At 38.7% G+C, this 22,368-nt stretch overlaps 1 long non-coding RNA gene across 1 annotated transcript in view; it reads left to right on the top strand.

Moving 5' to 3' along the window:
• The window catches only part of LOC122792278, a 76,457-nt gene that overhangs the window by 36,577 nt on the left and 17,512 nt on the right, over positions 1–22,368 (top strand). Inside the window, exon 2 of the long non-coding RNA XR_006363302.1 lies at positions 12,457–12,555. This is a non-coding gene — a long non-coding RNA (uncharacterized LOC122792278). The remainder of the gene's footprint in view (positions 1–12,456; positions 12,556–22,368) is intronic.

The raw sequence follows: 22,368 nt of genomic DNA, 5'->3' as shown, positions 1-22,368 counted from the left end.
CCAGTTCCAAAGGAGTCTATTTCAGTTCTGGGCTCCCATCCCTCTATGGGGGGGGGGGCAGTCTTAATAGAGAAGGCATTGTGCATTGGGGACTTCCAGTCTTTGCCATCCCTGTCAGGACAGATTTTTACCTCCTCTAGACCTGAGCTACAATCAGTCTCACCCCCAGGACAGAGGGCACAAAAGCCCCAGGTGACTCCCACTTTAGTGGTCTCTTCTTCAGATATTTCCCCAGCTCATCCCCCTGAGGAAGTCCCTGTGAAGAAGAAGTGCAAGAGGAAGCACCTGGACTCCCCAGAAGAGTTCTTCACAGAAGATACTGATTTTGATGAAGGGGAAGGTTCCCCCAGGTCACTCCCTGATGATATTTCCTTCAGGGACATCCTGGAAATTCTAAAACAGAGGGGTGACTGGTCCTCCATTCAACCTTCCACTGTGGAATCAGTATACCTGGAGGCGTTTTGTGCCCATTCCTCCACTTCATGGATTTCTCCACCCACTGATGATCTCATTAAACTGATCGCTGAGTGGGTATGGAAGATGCCCGACTCCATAGATCCAATCCCCAAGAAACCTAACCAGATATTATTAGCACCTAAAGATAAATCACATTGATCTAAAGGGATTCCTGTCGATGCCATGGTGATAGTGTCTGCCACCAAGAAGGAACTCGCTAAAGAGAATCCGACTATCCATCCTTCTAACAAGGAGTCTAGGACATTAGATAGATTTTGCAAGCATGTTTTTGCCTCAGTGACCTTTGATCTAAGGTTATATGACACACTTTACCAGATTAGAGAGAGATTAGATTAAAGAACTGCTCTCTCAGGAGCAGTGGCTGAAGAGGCCCATTACAAAGTTTCCTCGCAGCTTACAACCCTAGATGCTATCTCCAACTTGTCCATGAGGCTCATTGCTCATGCAGCCTAAGGGATGACCAGGGCAGCGGGTTCAGGCATAGCCATCAGAAAGCACTCCTGGATGTTCTTTTGTGACGTTGTGGAGCCATTCAAAGCATCATTCGTCAATGCCCCTTTTGACCGATCCACCCTTTTTGGCCCAAAGGTTAAGGACACTCTAGCTAGATGTAAGAAAGATGGTAAGACCCTATCTGCCATAGACATGCATTCCTCCACTCCTCAGAGGCCTTATTCTAGGAACCAAAGAAGTGGGAGAGTATGGTTTAAAAAAATCCAAAGGGCCTTCCTAAGACTCACGAGGTAAAGACATCCACAGGGCAGAGGAGGAAGCAATGGAAGACGCCGTCCTAAGGGCAGAAATGGACCTTCCTGTCAGTTCTCTGGAACTTCCTGTCAGCATCCCTGAATGGGTGCCTGATTGCCCTCCTCTGGTGGCAGTCGGGGGTCAATTAACCATGCACCTACCTGCCTGCCATTTAATAATTTCGGACAAATGGGTACAAGGAATAATATACAGAGATTACCAAATTCCTCTATCTGTAAGTCCCAAATCCCAGAAAAAAACTCCCAGATGTTCCACCCAATCAAAGGGAAGCAGCTGTCTTAGGAATTCAAAAACTGCTCAAAAAAAGAGCCATCCAACTAGTCTCACCAGACCAAACAGGATCTGGGGTTTACTCAAGATTCTTTTTAGTGCCCAAAAAAACTGGGGACTAAAGACCCATTTTGGATATCAGCCATTTCAGTAAACCAAATTCTGGATGGTCTTGGTACAATCCACACTTCCTTTTTTGGAAAAAATGTAACTGTATGTGGTCTATAGACCTCCAAGATGCTTATTACCACATAAAAATGGAAAAAAGCTCCAGGAGGTTTCTACACTTCTGGCTAGGAGCCAGTCATTTCCAGTTCAGAGCAGTGTCCTTTGGTCTCACCACAGCCGACAGGGTGTTCACCAAATGCATGGCAGAGGTTGCAGCTCACCTCAGACCGCAAAGTTTTTGAGTCTTTCCATATCTCGACAACTGGCTCCTTACCGCTACCACCAGGCATCTTTTAGAACAGGCAGGAGATTACACAATAAATATTTGTACGTCTCTAGACATAACGATAAATTGTGAAAAGTCCAGCTTTCAGCCTTCTCAAAAAAAGGATTTCATTGGTGCTCATTTAGGTACTGTCTCAGGGATTGCTTCTATCCCCCTAGGTAGACTATAAAGCATCAGATTCCAAGTTAGACAAATTCTCCAGAATAACAGGGTTCCAGCGAAATTTGTCCTTCAAACCTTAGGCTCTATGGCTGCTTCAATCACTCTGGTCCCTCTAGCGAAGTTTCATATGTGAATACTGCAGTGGTTACTAGCAACCCAATGGTCTTTGATACAGCAACCAATGTCTCATCTAGTCTTGATTACCAATCATTGCAAACAGGATCTCAAATGGTGGCTTCACTCTGACCAGATTCCCTTGGGCTGGCCATTCATCCTTCCTCTGCCCCAAGCCATAATGACCACGGATGCTTCCCAGATAGGGTGGGGGGGGGTGGGTATTATCTGGGAAAGACAGTCCAAGGCAAATGGTCCCAATTGGAGGCCAATTTGCACATCAGTGTTCAGGAAATGAGGACAGTGCTGTTAGCATTGCAAGCATTCCATGATGCCCTTACTCTTGGGACAGTAGCAATTCAGACAGACAACATGTCTGTAGTCTGGTATATAAACAAACAAAGGGGAACCAAATCTTCCCCACTATGTCGAGAAGCACTCAGAGTTTGGCAATGGGCAATTTCTTTCAACCACTTTCTGATAGCAATGCACATTCTGGGAAGTTCCAACATGATAGTGGACAAATTGAGCAGGACTAGCCTAATGCCTCATGAATGGTCTCTCAATTCTGTAGTGGCGAACAAGATTTTTCACCATTGGGGTCAACCTTGCTGCAACCTGTTTGCCTCTCCCCTGAACAAGTGCAGAAGTTACTTTCCCTAATCCCCCCCTGGGGGAGTCACCCAGAGATGCTCTTCTCCACAATTGGCCCCCTGGTCTGCTGTATGCCTTTCCTCAACTCCCCTCATATCACAGTTCCTAAAGAAAGCCAAAAGGATGGAAAATTTAGTAATCCTCATTGCCCCCTTCTGGCCTCGGCAAGTTTGGTTTCCCTTCCTTTGGCCTCATCTAATATGGAAACCATGGATTTTGGACCCAGTTCCAGGTCTGCTGGCTCATCCAGTGGGCATGGTACATCTGAATCTCCAACATCTCAAGCTCACTTCATGGCTTCTCCATTTCCCATAATTGCCAGGCATCCTTTTCTTTCTTCCCATGTTTGATGTAGTATTATTGCTCATCACAAACCATCTACTATAAAACTGTATCAAGGCAAATGGGAAAAAAAAAATAAATGGGTCTTGAATAAAGGACTGGACCCTTATACCAGCCCAATTCATGAAGTTCTGGATTTTTTTAAACCTACTTTTCCAATCTGGTTGCTCTGCATCTACCATAATTCATATGGCAGCGATTTCAAATTTCCATTCAGGATTGAACGACTCTTATCTAATGTCTCACAAGCTTTGTAAAGCTTTTTTAAAGGAACTCCTGATACTTGAAACCCCCATTTAAAAAAACAACTCCCCCTTGGGATCTGGCTATTGTCCTTCAAGGTCTTACTAAGACCCCTTTTGAACCATCAGCATCTTGTGACATGAAATATTTATCCTGGAAGACATTATTTTTGGTAGCTATTACTTCTGCAAGAAGGTTTACTGAATTACAGGCCCTATCACTCAAATCACCCTACCTAATTTTTCATAAAGATAGATTTGCAGTCAGAACAAATCCATCCTTTTTACCAAATGTAGTCTCCGAAACCAACATTAATCATTCACTACAATTACCAGCCTTTTTCCCTAATTTTTCAAACAAAGAGGAATATGCCCTTCATTTACTAGATGTGCACAAGCAGCTCCATTTCTATCTTCATAGAACTAAGGATTTTAGAAAATCGGATCAGTTATTTGTAGCATTCTCTTCTCTCTGCATGAGCAATCCAGTTGCTAAGGTTACTTTAGCTAAACGGCTCAGAGACTGCATCACAAGTCAGTTCAAGCTCATTCAACAAGAGCTGTGGCAACATCAGCAGTTTTTTATAACAGAGCTTCTCTAGATGACATCTGTGTAGCAGCCACTTGGTCCTCTCACCATATCTTCATCATGTATTACAAACTAGATCAGGTCTCGAGGGGTCAAGCATCCTTTGGCTCTGTGATGCTTAGGAATATTCTTCCATGAGACCTCCCAAGGCTAAAGTAGCTGGGGATTCTGTCCCACTGTCAAGGATTGTGTGAAGATCTCTGTGAGGAGCATTATGGGTAGTGCCTGGCTTGAGAATTTGGAGAACATGAGCTGGAAGATATGGCCGAGTTGGTTTCGAGGTTCAGAACCAAACCCACTGTCAAGGATTGGTGAAGATCGACAACACAGAGGTAATTTTATGGTAAGACATAACTTATTTTTTTCACTTTTAATGTTATGTGACAAAGGATCTATATCTACTACCATCTAAAGTATGTGGGATCTCAGTTTAATAGTTCATTCTGAATATGAGATTTAAAAATACAGACCACATCTCAATGATAAACCACAGCATCAGTATTGGAACACAAATCCAGTTATCTTCTGTAGGTAGAGAATGTATATTCTTTAGATTTTTTTATCATCAAATATAAGCATTAAGCATCCTGTATAACTGCACACACCATTTTATGTCTGCATCTATATTTTATTGTTATCTAAATTAGTACTTTGGTGCAGTTGTATGTATTATGAGGTGACTAATCAACAAAGCAAAAATTAAAGTGTTTCCTTAGATTTACATATACAAGTGGTGGACAGGGGAATCTAGCATGACCTACTGACTGGATAGATAATTATTTTGCCTTGTTTATGATACATAAACTACAGAAGTGCAGCCATTAGGAGAAACATCTTTTGCCCCATTATACTGATATGACTTTTCCCTTGCTTGCACCTGGTTTATTTACTTAGATTACATTGGCTCGATAGATGTTCAGTGAGACAAACGGTCCTCTTTTCAGTGGAAGTTTTGTATTTTTAGTACCAACCAGAATAAAATCTAATACTTCTTTCAAGAAGTGGTACAAAAGAGTCCTACACATTGCACATATGATCCAACTGTTGAAATAATTGGCTGGCCAGGAGAATTAACTCAATCCTTACAATATATATATATGGGAATGGCATACATAATGGAATGTTGTGGCTTTTTAATATATTATTTTTCTACATAACCATGATTAAAACAGTCCAATCTCTCACATTTTTCCAGAATATACACTAACTGAGTATTATAACACTTTAAAGAACATTCATTTAAAAGAACATACTCATCAGGACTGCATGAGAAATCATTGCATGTTTGTTTCTTTTCAAAAATAACCCAGTTGCCTCCCTTGCCAAACAGTCTAAAAATAAAACTATCAGAAAGTTCACTTAATTTTTGTAATGCAATTCATTCTTCCTTGCATACAGTAAAATTCTTTGGCTCCCTAATAAGTCTATCAAACTCTACATGCATTCCTCAAAACTTGTGAGGTGTAATCTGAAAAGACACCATACTAGGAAGAAAAAAAGAACTGCATATTTTGGAGTAGAAATAGAAGATAAACTCCTCTTTATAGGTAATTAGAGCAGTACTGCATGGTAAATAGAGAATTGAGTTACACTGTACCAAACTAAGGGTTGTTCACTTTAGGAGGGCTAAGTCTGGCTCATAGGAGAGAGTACCTGATAAATGCAGTAGTAACAACAATGAAAGAGATAAGCAAACAAACCATGAAATAATTATAGGAAAACATCAAACCACTGTTTCACAACTGATGTGTATATGTAAAGCGAATATAAAAACTGAATAAAAAATTGTAAAGGTAAGGACATTTAAGAGAAAGTGTCTTTTAGGAGCCAGAAATAATCATGGAATTAACACAGAAGAGAACTAAAACAGGGAAAGTGAAGAGGATGATTAGAGGAACTAAGTCCTAAATTGAAGAAATAGATGAAAAGACACATAGCTCACTTCAAAATGCCTTTTATATTTATATTACTCTATATTACATAGTTTGATGTTGGAATGATGAGTTGCAGTCTGTTGCATGTTATAGACATGCTCATTTCACAGTTACAAGAGCATAATAGATTAATCTGACATTTGCTCCTGTGTTACAACTTATTTCACAAAAGATATGGAAATGTTCACAGTGAGGGTGTATTTTCAGTTGCCCATTTAAACAGGCACCTGGGAGAAAGCAAGACAAGATATAGATTGTGTGTCAATGATAGTTCCTTCCACTAAGAGTAGTGATAGTGAAGAGAAAGAGGGAGAAAATAATAGTGTGGAGGACATGGGGTGCAGAGGGCTTGCTCCCCCCCAAAAAATGTCTTTTTAAAGGTTATCATTTTGATCAAATGTTTACTGTGCACCTTTAAAGCACTTTTGTACTCAAGCTGTAATAGTTGCCAGGCAGTTCTGATGCAAGCTCTTGCTTTGGAGCTTATAATGAATCTGAAAACAACAACTTACCTTCTTAGTTTGCCTTTTTAGATCAGAAATTAAGCAAAATGTGACACACTGAAACTAAAAAAAAAATGTATGTTTAATGATATGGTAAGTTTCATTTGTATTGGAGACCTGATCAAAACTTATGTCATTGAAAAACATGAACTGTTTTCCCAGTTGTCCTTTAGCTGCCTTTGGTTTATTTTTGGTGGAACATATTTTAAATATGGCAACTGGATTGTTATTTTGTACCTATACTTTTTTAAAAAATATATTTACATTAATAAAAAAACAACAGTGTGAAGGCTAATAAAAATAGTATAGAAAACAGACATGGTCAGACCTTAAGATTTATGATTCACTTACCTGAATACACTAAGGAAATACAATAAAAATAATATAATAATAATCCTATTTGTTAGCCAGGTATGCCCACTGGACACACAGTCTGTTTTCAGGGCTGACCAGGGAGCAATCTGGTTAAGTGACTTACTCAAGGTCACACAGTAGGCAAATGAGAGTGGATAAAATCAAATATTATACCACAGAAACTACAGCTCATAACCTTATCCTCCAAACCAACAAAAGCCTTAGGCTGCTGGTGACTGTTTTGGATACCAAGGAACATTTTTATTATATGGCGCACACATAACTTATCGAGCAGATGGTAACTCTCCATATAAATCCTACAAGCACTGACACTGAGTGAAGCTGCTTTTTGCATTTGATGAAAAGGCACAGCAGAGGAGAGGAGTAGTACATGGAGTCCTGGGGTTCTACTTGTTAAACAACTGGTGTCACCAACTTTATGATCACTGATAAAAAATACTTTAAAAAACATAGTCCACTAAAATACAGGGTCACAAACCATGAAGCAGACACTTTTTCAAGAGAGCAAGCACAATGCACTCCTCATCTTATATAACTATACTATTTATAGAGAAAATACAAGCATTGCAAAAGGAAAAGTTGCTCCTATACCCCATCACATTATTCTGCTAAAGAATATAATATCTGAGCTCTGCCTGCAGTACACTTGAGTAATAAGTAAATCAAACTTCTCAATACCACAGCTCTGTACCTTCTACAGTTGCACATCTTTTGACGTATCAGTAAAATTGAAAACTAAAACTGAAGAAATCAAACCCACAGCACAGACAGCTACATCTATTAACAGTCTTAAAGCACTAGTATCACTGAACTCGATAAACATGCTGTTAACAAAAAAGATGCTTTCCTTGGTTAACATATATACTAGGTACTTTGCACCAAATTATAACATCTAGCACTCCAAATATATCATCGGCATCACATTAGCAGAAGTAGGGCTTACTCTGAGAACATGGAAAAAACGCAACATGTTGGGATGCATTTCCTGACGGGTAGTGAGTATAGAAACATAGAAAAAGCTGTTTTATCACTATGGTTAAGAAAATAAAAACATTTGTCAGATCATGGAGTTCACTGGGAGTGTAGGAGCATGAGGAAAATGCTGGGATTGTAGCAGAAGAAAGATTAAGCTTTAGAAGTTACAGAGAATGCATTTTGAGCTTCTTCCATCTTTGATCATGAAGACTTTCCCCAAACAGCATGTGGAGACATTTATTCCCCAGCAGCAGGCAGCTCGTTGGTCCATTCATTCCTTTCAGGGTGAGATCCAGGTGGCAGAATTGTCTCTGTAATTTTCAGTATAATGGAACTTTGAAAAGATGATTAAAGCCCTAACTCCCCATGCATTCCCAGTAATTTTTACTGGAAATCATACAGTGGGCATAGAGCCAGACTACATCTCACTTCTACAAGCAGCATAATCTTCCAGATGACCCCACCTCTACAGAACAGTACTCCTTTCACATTTCAACAGTTTCCAGTGGGGAAGTCAATACACATGCCTATGACCAGGCCAATGCCCCCTCCCCCTTGAGAGAGAGTCCAGTGGGCTCAGCTTCTTCCTTCATTTACCCTAGGTGGCTTAACTGCAAATCAGATTAGACTCACTGGTGTCATAGTCAGGGCTTTATCACCCTATGCCAATGGAGCAGTTCACATGGAATGCATATGCAACAGTACATAGCATGGTATGCCAGGAAAAGCAGCCTTCTCACAAAAATGTAGCTGCATTATTACTGCATTTATACACATTTTAGCAAGGTCTAAATTAGACATGAAAGTTCTGTTTTAAATTTTACAAACCAGAGACTATGCAAAGATGACATCTCTGAAGTGGTCTTTTGAAAAGGGGATAGCAGAATTACAGGATATGTTTAGTCCACAGAGAGACTTGCTTTGTTGAAGGTCTTGTAAATGTAAATAATGTCCTTCCAGAGGCAATTATGGCTGAGTAGAACTTGGCAATCTTTAAAAGATTCATGGTGCAATTTATAGTAGATGTTTTCTGTAAAAATTCATCTGGCAGAAACACAGCTGGATCATGGTCAAATGGGGCCCTAGGCAGGGTAATGGATTGGGTCCCCCTGCTGCAGCCCCCCCTGCAGCATCTCCAGCTTCTAGTGATATTGTTATTGGCTTATACTTAACTTCCCACCCGCACAGGTTTAAATGATTTTAGGACATTGTCCTAATTATGATGATTAGGTTCCTATGGCTTACAGAAGTCACAACGTAAGGAAGTTCTTCCATGGGGTCCTCATGCTTGCTGTGTTTGTGAAAAGTTTCTTCAGTTTTTTTTTTTTTTACTTACCTTTACCATTTTTTTATAGCAAAGTTGGGGCCCCCCAGCAAACACATGCCCTGGACAACTGCCTAGGATATTTAATGCTGGGTCTAGCATTGGACAGAAATCAAATGACTAAAATGGCATTTCAGTAAAAGCACATGGTATTAAGAAAAAAAGTGTTTTATTTTGGGCATAGTACTGTCCAAGGATGCCATGCAAACAGATGCTCCATGAACATTCACTTAAAATGGCTAAGTCTGTGGTACTGCATTTTTATGAATGGGATGTGATAACCTTGAGCAAATGTTGATTCAAAAGACTGGGTTTGTCACATTATTTACAGATCATAGCCTTGACAAATGATATTAACTTGTCTTTGAAACATTGCTGAATGACTACATGTGTAAAAGCCAGTTCTTGGAGTGGATGAAATAGGCATTATATGGGTTTCATGTAAATTCCACAGAAAATTATGATTTACTGACTCAATTGCTGAGCAAATACATGAGTTGAGGTGTTTTATAGTATACAATCCTCCAAAAATACATAAGCGAGAGTAGCCATAATCTTTATGATTTTAAAATGCATTCCTGCTTTTTAATGTCCTGGTCTGAATGAAAAGCAATGATAGATCAAGAATTATGTTAATATCAATTGTATTAATGTATCCATCAGCTTGTTAACTATAGCTAAATTATGATTCACTATAATCTACCTAATATTTGAAATTTTCAGAGAGGAAGATTTAACAGACACAAGGACTATACAATATCTGTAGAAGAGATCATATTGTTACTCCTGCTTTGATCTGCAAATGATCAGATTATGTTACAATTAATTTTTTTCTTTGTTATGAGATAGCCAAGGCTGGTTTTGAATGAGAATAAAATATTGTGAAAACACTGTAAAGTGTACCACCATGATTATATTGCAATATAAAAAATATCTAAGATGGGCAGGGGGGTCAAATTAGATATGTGTGGCAGTCTTGCAGTAAAAAAGGAGATATAGGTATCACCATGGGCTGCCAGTTTTATGTCAAGAACTACTCTTACTTAGGTTCAAGAAGGAGCATTCATGAGCAGCGCCATGTTTGCACTGATGACTGGTAAGCCTGGTTACTTACTAGTTTGGTGGAGGAGGACAGACAGAGTATTTTTGTAATAAAAAAGCTGAAGGTCTCAGGCATGTCAGGGCAATTAGTCATACAGTACATGAGGGGAGAATGAGACAAGGAAAAGGCTGTGAACAAATACTTTTATTTGACATGAAAGTAGATGGATGTCTGAATTAAACAACAGAAGAACTCTAGAAAGGGGCAGTCACTAATGTCAGTACCAGCCTTAAAGGAAAGTTCTTAAAGTCCCTCTAATACTCATGGCAAATAGACAAATGGACATAAATGAATTTGTAATTTATTTTTAAATCTGTAAGAGAACTCATCCATTCAGAACTTTTCAAACACAACCTGGGACCACAAGGGCATGCTTAAATGCTATGTAAACATGGAAAACTGAAGAAAAAAATGGTTCAAGAAACATACTTTTTGTGTTGATATGGGAAAGTAACATACTTAGAGAAAAACTATGCAGTCTTAGGGAGATATGCAAACACCAAAGACAATAACCAGAGATTTGGAATGAATTGCAGAATCAGTGGCATAGAAACACTAACCAGTGAGCCAGTGTAACCATGAAATAATTGGCAGGGGAACTAATGATGTCAGCATGCTTACTTTGTATGAGTACATGGATATACAACTTATTACTCACTGGGAGACAGCACATATGACTCTTCTTCTTAACATGGCCAGTGCCACACCGAGGCATGCTGGGGCATGGGCTGGGATGTAGTATGCCCCATAGAAAAAATGGATAGACTGCCCATAAACCTATTCTTAAAACAAAATCTAGATTGACCTCTTCCCACCATGCTTAAAGTAACAGGACCTGGTCCAAGTACATTCTGTATTAGCTGAAGGTCATGACATATTATTCCAAGAAAGTTATTATTTCAGTTAACTGCAGAACTCAATTCATGTGAAGAAAGGCTTGGAAATTATATAACTGGATCTTAGGTATGTACCTTTTAAACATATTCTGTAGTGTTTTTTTTTTTTTTTTTTTTTTTATTTTCAAGTGCTCACTAGCTAGCTACTATGCCCATGTTGTACCCTAACATAAAAAGGAACCTGGAATTTTAAGAGCAGAAGTGAGATGGTTATAGGAAACTGCATGCCTTCCAATTAGATCTCAATGCCAGAAAAAAAAAAAAAAACTGAATCTGTGTGGAAATAAAATTCTGTTGTAATGCCACAGGCCAATGGAGTGTATGTTTAGTACCCAAAATAATTTGGTTTCATCATGAAAAGGTCACCTTAGATACATCTTACAAGTTTTTGATCAGCTGGCCAGGGATGGTCTTTTGCATATTTTGTAATGCAGTTTGCACTCCATCACACAGAAGTCTGAGAAACAGGTTAGCCAGCTACCAGTGGCAGACTATGCAATATAAATTCTTTACTAGAACCTGTACTATAACTTTTTTTATGCACCATAATACATTAGATACTGGGAAAGAAATGCTTCAGTGTAGATAACAAAAGCTCCTGCTTTCAAGCTGATGCACAAGAAGGCTGTCAGTTAGAGAGCAGGAAGAAAGGATGAAAAGTCAAAGTGTGAGATGTTAAAATCAGTGCAAAAAATCATAACATGTATCTGATAACTGAAACCCAAGAAAAAAGTGTATAGATGGGGTGGGGGGAGGATATAAATGGAAAAGGCCTTGAGATCTTTTTAGATGATGAGCTTATCATAAATAAACCAAATCAGGTGACAATAAGGAAAGGTAGGTGAAGTTAGGCAGTATAGGGAGATGTATTATTAACAGAAGTTAGGATGTTCTTATCTTTGTGTCCAAACACTTGGTGAGACATCTGCAACAGTGTGTGCTCATTGAGAAACGTCATCTGCACAAGGACAGAGGCAAGATGAATGTGGTTCAGAGTGGACAACTAAACGTATATAAGGTATAAGGTGTGCATGAACAACTGTAACCAGCAATGCAATTTAATATGTATAACCTTGAGGAAAAGAAGGAACGGATGGGCATAGGCATAGTAGAAACTTTCTTTTGCTTCAAGGAGTTCTACAAAATACAGCACTGAAACAAGATATAATGAATAAGAACAAGGCCACAAGTTCTGAGTATGGAATAGCTTGAAAGTAATATGTGGAAATATTGTTTAACAGAAGGAGTGGTAACACATTTACCATTATTTTACAGGAACGTGAACACATTTAAAAATACTATCCGACAAGAGTCCCAAAGACAATCATAAGGCGAACTGTAGAAAGCTTTTGGTTACCCTGAGCTGACAAGTAGGTAAGGAAACAAGCAAACCGGGTAAGTCATGTGGTCTGTATTTATTATAGGTTCATAGGTAGGTACTAGGCTATCTGCCCGAGGGCATTTATAAGCCTAGCCAGAGTGTCAGCTTTCGCCACCCCATTGATTAATTAACTGAGCCTCTGTCAAGAAGAGCTAATGAAGTGATCCCAGGGGTGTATTTTCTGTTACCCATCCACTCGTCAAGGTTTCTCTTGAAGAGTGTTAGTGAGGGGCTCTGCCTAATGTAGTTAGGAATTTTGTTCCAAAGCATGGGGATATGCCTCCCGAGATCACACTTTTCCCACTCTTAAATGAATTAAATAATATATTTTAGTCAAAAAAAAAGGAAAAAGAATGCTTCCCAGTGGGGATACTTACCTGCTCAAGGCAATGGAAAATGACTCAGTTTGTATGTTTTACAGACCATAGTTGAATTGCAAGTTCAGAGTTTGGGCTTGTGGCAAAAATGTCCAGAGGTAATTTGCTCACATACGTCCTTTATTTACCTCCTATCTCTCTCTCTCTCTCCCTCGAGCTTTGGCTATACATTGGATGTGCAGCTCAAGAGGAAGGGACCCAGGCTTTGGCACATTAGCCAGATTTATGGCTATCCTTGATAGGGTATCCCATTAGTAATACTGTAATAGTGATCTATGGAAGGACATTAATTGTTAGGTAAAGAGTGTTTTTCTCACCTGTTCATAAAATCCTCCAACTATTTACTTTTTAAACAATAATTCTGATAGATATTTAGAACTAAATACAAGACTGCTATAAGCAGCACAGTGAGAAAAAAAGTAGCTGCTTTGTAGAAATATACGAACACATGAGGGTAATAGAATAGCTCCTTAGTAAGAGGACAATGCCTATGAATGGTCAATGATCAAAGCCTCATCAGATCCTTTGAAAGAATAAAGTGTAAAACAAAAGTCTGAATTTGTAATATTGGTCTGCTAGGTGATGCTTGGGTCCTACATAAATGACAGAGATGCATAGAGCTGGATCAACTAACCCCAAGGTCAGGACTGAGAAAACACTCTATCCTGAGTCTGCCTTTAGGAAAGGCACTGGAACCCCAGACGTAGGTGGTGAGAAAGCCAATCAGTTCAGAAGATCCTGCATCAGACCCTACAATAAGTCGTAGAAAGGTACTCAGCTCAGAAGACCCTACATCAGACTTTTTATCAAAGTTCTAACAAGGAAACCAGGTCAAAAGCCATCAACAGACCCCCACACAAGTTCCTAGCATAGTCAATAGACTCTGAATAGTCTGTAATGTCTCTGCACCAGAATGAATAAAGACTTAGTGAGAGAAAGCTGTAATCCGTCTGGGAAAAAAATGCAAATAAAGTCATATACAGGATCACTAGAACATATCAGCGTCCGCCCTTAGCATAACTAGTTACAGTGTCTAGGAACATTTTAGAAGAAAGAAATCAATGATCAATGCTAGGAGCCTGAACAAGAAACTATTCCATACATACTCTTCTCCCCCTGGAAGACACTGATGTTTGTGTAATGACTGAGACATGGTTTAAAATAGCTGAGATCACCTATCTGTGCAGGGCTAAAAGTCCTTCCAGATGCTTAGAACAGCTACTGTGTAGAAGGGGAAAAAAGGTGGAGGTATATCACTCTACACCCAGAAGAGACTTACATCAAGGCTGGTAAAGCAGCATGATGCACCACAGCTACTTCATGTACAAACAATCATCAGAAAGGTCCCTTACCATATACTAGCTAGCTAAAGAACTACCTCTATGACAAAAGAAAGCCACAACACCTATCTGCAGAAACTAGAATCACTCAATTTTAAACCCAGTTCCATTTTCCCAGGTGATCTAAGCTATCCAGCTATAGACTGGGAAACCTACACCACCACTAGTGCACAAGCATAGAGATTCAATTAGAGTACCCACTAGAGGGAATAACATCTTGGATCTTGTCCTTACTAATATGGGAGCATCTTGCATCATCCCTTGCATATCTTTATAACTTGTAATGTCTGACCATAAAGCAGTCTCCTTCAAACTAAAACAGAAACCAGAGATCCCTTCACTCAACATATCTTTAGAAATCAGCAGCCAAAAAGAACAAGTAAATCCTCTGCAATAAACTGCTTGGTTCTAAAAATTCAATGAAAAAAACAAAATCTGCATCAGAAGCACAGTGAGTGGCTAAAACAAGCCAAGACTTTAATAAAAAATGATGAGCGCTTTCGCAAAACCACTTTTCAGTTACCATACTGGGTTCATACAACCTGAGTCCACATTTTCTTGAGTGTCCGCATGCTTCCTTCCTGCAGTGGCTGTTTCCGCTTCATTCTGCCTCATGGCTCTTGTACTTCAGTAGAACTCTTCTGTCTCTTGTGAAAGGGGAGGGGAAGTTGAAAAAGTGGCTGCTGAACATTCGAAGGAATAGTCTTCCTGCGTACCACAGGCTCAGGCTCTTGCTCATTACCTGAAGGAGTAACCCTCCCTGTAGTGCTTAATCCATGTTCATCAAGTGGAGTACTGTAGACAGATGCATTTCCCTGTAGTTTAAGCGATCCCTCCCTGGGTCCAGAAGTAGCTGTTAAAGTTGGTGACCATCCCTCCCTATTCATACTGGGAGGTGCCAAAGTTGTTCTACAGGGATTAAGCTGGATAGTTACCTGCTTAGCTAACTCACTACTTCCATTAGAATCATGCTGCTGTTGCTGATGATTATTAGAGACATAAGTAGTACAATGTTCTCTTGGCCACATAAAAACATGGTTATTGGCAAACAAGTTTTATGTTTCTAGTTTTCAATCCTTCTGAGCAGTGTGAAGTATTCTGTAAAAAAAAAAAAAAAAGCATAAATACGTGTAAGAGGAAAGAAATATGCCTGGACAGAAAAGTATGAAAAGAATTATGATGTCTGATTAGAAAAGTCAAAATACTTAAATAGGATAATGTGAGGATTTGCATTGCAGTTGGAAACACAAACTATTTTGTTATTTCTGAGAGCTCTGAATCTTGGTAAAGCCTTGACTTAACCTGCTGCATGTTTCTGTAAACAGCTGTTAGGAAGATAAATTAACGGATTACAAAGTAAGATTTCAGTGAAAACAGTTTTACATAATAGGAATTTGAAGATACACAGGGTCACACCCATTAGTTAGTTAAGGCAAGTGCCATGTTTAAAAAACTCACTGCTGAGGAGAAAGATTTTCTATTTTATTTTATTTCATGTTGTAACCAGACTAGATGAACAAACCATTCAGATTTCAAACTAGAAGTGTTTTGTGGACTGCAGAAGATTTTTGTTTAGGTTTTATATAACTGATGCATTGTAAAGGCACATTATTGGAAATTATGGTTGATGTCAGCCTAGATGAATTCTGAAAATACAGTTTAAACATTGTAACCAATATATAGGTAGCCTAATGTAATTGAAGCAATTGTTAAAATTTGTGTGAGAGAGCAGGCAGACATTTATATATTGAAACAATGAAAATCAATGACTTTTTTTTTTTTTTTGCAAATTTTAAGGGATACATTACCTGGAAACTTTCTATATTAAAACATTCAAAAGCATTTCTTGCAGAAGGTTTAACTAAACATTTGGAAACATTGTGGCTATATAAATTAGCCATCTTAGCTACTTTTGGGAACCTGATGTGATATTACAGTCTAACTTGAAATGTAGCTTTCAGTTTGTATGACCTAAGCTTTCTGTAAATCATCTGCTCACGTGATGACTGCAACATTCTTTTCATCACTGGTGTAACATGGAAAACCTAATGTTTCCTGTAAACAAACAAAACTAAATGCATGATCAGAAGATTCCTTGGTAATAAGTAAGATAAACATACTTAGAAATTCCTGTTTTAAGGGAGAGGAATGGTTGTCTTCTGCAGGAAATTCTATCAAAAAATATTTCAGTATATTTTTATGCAACTGTATCATCTTGCTTTAACAAATGTTTTGCAGTTACAGCTAGAAACACCTATGGAACAAGTCACAAGTCATTATGACAGTTTTATAATCAGTCCACATATTTAGAGAACAAAAGTTGAAAATAGGAAGCAGTGAATCACAGCTGGACTGAAACTGACATGAAACTTCTCTTAGTGCCTATACTCATGTCCAGATTGTAATGTTTACTAAAGGTCTGAATCATTAGCGGGAGGTATGCATCTCTTAGTATGTGATGCTTTCCTGAAACTGGGAAAGAAATGTCTGTTCTTACAAATAAGTAACAACAAATAGCATTATTGTAGTAATATTTCTACCATCACAAAGAGGTAAGTATAAGAGTTCATCTGCTGTTTGTATAAGCATTTTCTTTTCTTAATAAAAATATTTCTTACTAACGAGTAAAGCAAACATTATCAGTACAAATGTTTTAGAGTTCAGTTGCAGATAGTAGATTACTTTATAATTCTATTTACATACAAGATATGAAGACCTGTGAGCTCTTGATAGGAGTACAACTGAGAAAGTGAAAAGAGAAAAGTGCTGATAGTAAAAAACAGGAATCTTCATATGTAAAGACTGCCTTGCAAAGGCAAAATACATAAAACAAAAAGCCTTATACATGACAACAGCTTACAATTAATTAGCCATTCTAAACAGCTCCTGTATATCAACATTTTCTTCTGGATTCGTCTGTAAAGGAGCATGTCTCTACGGGCCTAAACAGTTAACAAAATAAATGAAAATAAAACAATGAATAAATAAATACATAAATAAATAAATAAAGACCACTAAACGTGTAAGGTTATAATACAGTATTGCTGACCACAAATGTCTTGAGTTATGTGTCATAGTCAAGTCAAAATGAAGCAAGCAAGAGTCTCAGAAATACAATTCATATCTTCACACATGACTGTATTACAGACAGGAGGATTCAGTTCAGTGCAAACTCTCAGAAAGGCAGGGGATGTTTCTGATTTGTTACCATTACAGTTTACAAATCAAACAGGTAACACAAAGGGTGGGAATTCTATATTTTAATCTAGGATAGTAAATACTCCAGAAGAATCATTCATTCACAAAAAAAATGTGGTTGACAAGTTGCAGCTCACTGGCCAACTTGAGCCCACATGTGGCAAAAAAAAGTTGCCTTAATATCCATCATCTTGGTGATGATTAGGGAATTTGCATACTTCAGGTCACTTCCATGAATTCAGTGGTTATATCTTTAAAAGCCATGCGTGAGTTTATACGACTCAGATGTCTAGACAGTGCGTAATGTTGCACATTTTGGATACTAACCTGGTGCTTAGCACCAAGGACACAAAGAACCACAGGCAGTGGCTACATGACACAGAACCAGAGATAAGAATTACAGTAGGATGACTATAATTGTTGGTTGCATACCATTTCTGGCTTGGACAGAATTGTACTAACAGGAAGTGATGGAAGACATGAAAACATTTGTAAAGCAACCCACACTGTAAGAAAAGGACCTTGAGCAAGCAGAGTATTGATTGTTAGGAACTTATTTGTGACTAATAATATGTTAAAAGATTAATAGCCTCTTTTCACATATTTTTGACAATACCTTATTCATTTGCATTCCATTGCAGGACTTCTTGAAAATATAAAGTGCAGGCCAAGAGCTGAATTCTTACATCATAACTTGTATGCTAGAATTTGTATGGTTGTGTCAAACCGGTATGAAATAAGAGACTTCCTTTTTGCTGATAAAGTTGATTGAGATGATGTTCTGCACACTCAATTGAAGCCCCAAGGCTAACACATTTTTTTAAAGCCTGCAAAAAAAAAAAAAAAATATATATATATATATATATATACATATATATATATATATATATATATATATATATATATAGTACTTCTCACTGGTGAAGAAGGCAATGAGAGTAGTAAGCCAACCAACGCTGTTTAACGCAGAAGCAAACATTCACAAGGTACTGAAAAGTACCCGCAAACTGCAAACAAACAATAAAAATAAAGCACGTTTCGTCCTGCTCACTATCAGGACTTCTTCAGATAAAAAATGTCATAAAAACTTCATCATTAAATACTAAGTTATCAGGTCTGCAACAGTATTATCTATTATTATTTTATTGTTTATTCTTAGTTTTTTCACTTTGTCTTTGCACTACTTGTTTTTCTAGACCCTTGACATGTCTACTTGTTAGCATTTAGGCGTTTAGTTGGTGCAATAGTAAAGTGGCAACTGCTTATTTCAGACTTCAACAAACTTCAGTGTTTGTTTCAGACTCTAATTAACTTTAGTTTTGTTAACACTGTTGTTAACAATGAAGCTTTTTATTTCTTTAATTATTGATTACATATCTTGCTAGAAGAGGTAGAAATTTGTTGCAAATATATGTAACTTGCATTTTGCATTTTAAATCACAACTTGTGTACCACAGTGAGTAATGTCTCTTTAAGTTAATTGAGTGTAACTTGTGTGGCTTACAACACCCACTTTTTTACTTAGTATTTAATAATGAAGTTTTTATGACATTTTTTATCTGAAGAAGTCCTGCTAGTGAGCAGGATGAAAAGCACTTTAGTCTGTTTGTGTTTGTTTTTCATGCCTTCTGAGAGTTCCTGTAGCACACCAACTTTGTCACCACCACCAGCTTCTCAACCGGAGAGTCTGGGTTATTCAACCCAGCTCATTGAGCAACTTTATAGGTTCATAGGTTCATAGGTTTATACTAGGCTATCTGCCCTAAGGCATTTATAAGCCTAGCCCAAATTATTGTGGCTTACGTCACCCCTTATATGAAAAAATACTGTGCCCATTAGTTTGTTGTGCCTCTGTCCAGCAGTGACCCAGAGATGATTCCCGGGGTAAACCTACGATCTCCCATCCACAGGTCTAGATTTCTCTTGAACAGAGTCAGCGAGGTGCTCTGCCTCACATGGACCGGGATTTTATTCCACAGCATAGGGAGTCTCTGAGTGATAAATCTATCCCTCCAGCACGTCCTATTTATATCCGTGCTAAGGTTTAAGTCGCTTGCTCTAGTGGTTTTGGTGGATTTGGATTTTTTGAGGTGGAGCATGTCCATTAAATCCGGGTTGGACATGGCCTTGTATGTCAGGCACATGTCACCTCTGAGCAGACGGTATGCGACTGAATAGAGCTGGAGTTTCTTCAATCTGGCAGCATATGACAGATTTTGGAGTCCCTTTATCCTTTTGGTGAGGAACTTTTGGGGTCTCTCCAATTGCTGCAGATGTCGGGTGAGATACATCCCGAATGGGGCATTGTACTCGATCATTGGTCTGATAAGTGAAGAGTACAGGGGAACAATGACCTCACTAGATCTGGATGTGAATCCCTTCATGATCAGGTGGGCAATGTAGAAGGTCTTTCTAACCACTTTAGCAATGTGAGTGTCAAAAGAAAGGCCACTGTCAACCTGGGTCCCCAGGTCCCTGATAACCTCTTCTGTGCTTAGTGGATTGCCACCTATATGGTAGCTTGGGGTTACCTTGTTTTTCCCGAAGGGTATGACTATACATTTTTGGCGTTTAACTTCAGGCCATGGCTCTGGCACCAGCTATCTGTTTCCGTGAGTCCCTTCTGAAGGATATCAGTGTCCGATGCACTTTCCACTATGGCGCCCAGTTTGCAGTCATCTGCAAACTTTGTCAGCCAAAGTCCTCCCATGTTGGCCTGTACTTCTGAGAAGTAGATGCCAAACAATAGGGGGCCAAGGACCGAGCCCTGTGGGACACCACTTGTGACCGGCTTGGAGTCTGACACAGCGCCAGCAACTCTAACCCTGTGGGTTCTGTCCTTAAGCCAGTTTGCAACCACAACTGCAAAACCGCATGGATGCCACACCTTCTTTTCCACCAGCTATGCCTTCTGCTACTCAAAACAATTCCAATCGAGGAGATGCTAATAGAATGGAGGCTTGCCTACCCATTAACAATACAACAGTGCCTGCATTTAGTAATGGTTCAAATTCCAATGAACCAGGTAACAGCTTAGTAAACAAAGGACCGAATGGTCTTACAAGCTGTGTTTTTGGACCACATTGTGTTAACTGTTTTGCCAAAACTAATACTGCAGTATCAGCCACTTCTACTGTAGTAGTTCCAGGCACTTCAGCCGAGCATGTAGCCATTAATGTTTTGAATGGGGGACCGAATGGTCACACGAGTATAATGGCTTTACCTAACCCTTCAGTCACCATCGTTAACAGGAATACATCAGAGCGGACGCATTCACCGAACTTTCAAACATCTAGGAATGTGGATTTAAACGGTAGTCCTTCTTTCGACCAGTGGCTTAAAGAACCAATGCAGCTCGTGAATACACAACCCACCCAGGTTCAAAACCATGTTACTGAAGGCACAGGACAAAATTTTGTTTAAATATAAAAAACTTTTACTGGAAGTGGCATATCGTCATCAATGTATTAATGAAAGTATTGTGCCTAAGGGCTTAAGAATTTGTCAGTACCCTACCAGTTTATCAGCCGGGTCTGTGTTTCACCAAGAACTTGTTTCTATGTTTAACAAACAAGGGTTAGACTTGCTTAATTTAATAGTCAAACATTACCAAATAACTATTGACCACCTACTTGAGGAAGCAACCGCCTTAGACAGCAGTATTAAACAACATCCTGACATTGGGCGTTATGTGTTTGACTATGACAGATTTTTGTTAGTATTGATCAACATTTAATTAAACTAAGAGAAGTTAAGATGAAAAAGCTTAACAGAGACCGTACAGCTTATAAAGAAGGCGTTGCTTATCCTCAACCTCCACCTTCACAAGTTTTTAAAATTAACAACTACAGTCAAATTAATAGTATTCAAAATACACAAGTTGGAAATCAACATGTTTTGTGCAGTTCACAGACTACTCTGAATGTGCCCCAAGGGGACCATCCCAGTCAAAGATCTGATACTGTTTCACGAGAAGTTCTGCCAGTCCAAAATGCCCAAAATTTTCAGGACCCGGCCTCTCAGTACAACTTGAGATCGAAGAACCACAGGCGCAGGAGATGAGTTTGCCACACTTGAACACAACAGAACTTCCAAATTTCAAGCTTAAAGAAATTGTTTTGAATGTAGATAAGGACTTTAAAATCTACAACTATACAGACATTGTCATTGACCCACCCTTGGTTAAACTGTTAACAAAGGGGAATACATCTGTTCCATCTAGAAGGGTTGACTTGGCAAAAATACTAATTGACTTAAAATTGTATGTCAGAAAGTTAAACTTGTCATTAATGTTTGGTGACAATGTTACATACAGAGTAGCATTTTGCATACATCTAGTACATTTTGCCCTCCTCTTCATCCTACGTTGCTATTGTTTGAACAAATTTGTGAGTTGGACTTTTCCAACTCATCTAGTGTTAGATCTAATAACAAAAAGTTTCATCTCCCCCCCCCTAACATTTCTAGAGAATAACGTGACTTGTTACACTTAATCCAACAGACTCCTGTTCAGATTAGGTCACCAGACAAGGGTGGTGGGTTAGTAGTGATGTACACTGATCACTACATTAACGAAATGGAAAAGATAGTCAATAGTCCTACTTACCAGCTCGTATCACGTAATGAATTAAATCAAGCTTGTTCTAAAATTAAATCACACTTATATGAGATGTTTTTGGAAGCCAGGATTACTTCTGACCTTTTTAAGTACCTTAGCATGGCAGCCCCTAGAACTCCTATTCTTTTTGGTGTTCCCAAATTACACAAAAACATTGGTAATCCACCAATGAGACCATTAGTAGATGCAAGGTCTAGTCCAACGTACCCTTGGGCGAAATGGGTAGATGAAACCCTTAAAAAAAGATGTGACCCAGGAACAACAAACTGTAAA

This window comes from Protopterus annectens, chromosome 1.part2 (genome assembly GCF_019279795.1).
Source record: "Protopterus annectens isolate FY-2018-M chromosome 1.part2, PAN1.0, whole genome shotgun sequence".
Lineage (NCBI taxonomy): Eukaryota > Metazoa > Chordata > Ceratodontiformes > Protopteridae > Protopterus > Protopterus annectens.
The sequence above is the reverse complement of the archived record's forward strand: the minus strand, read 5'-3'. Positions and strand labels throughout refer to the sequence as shown.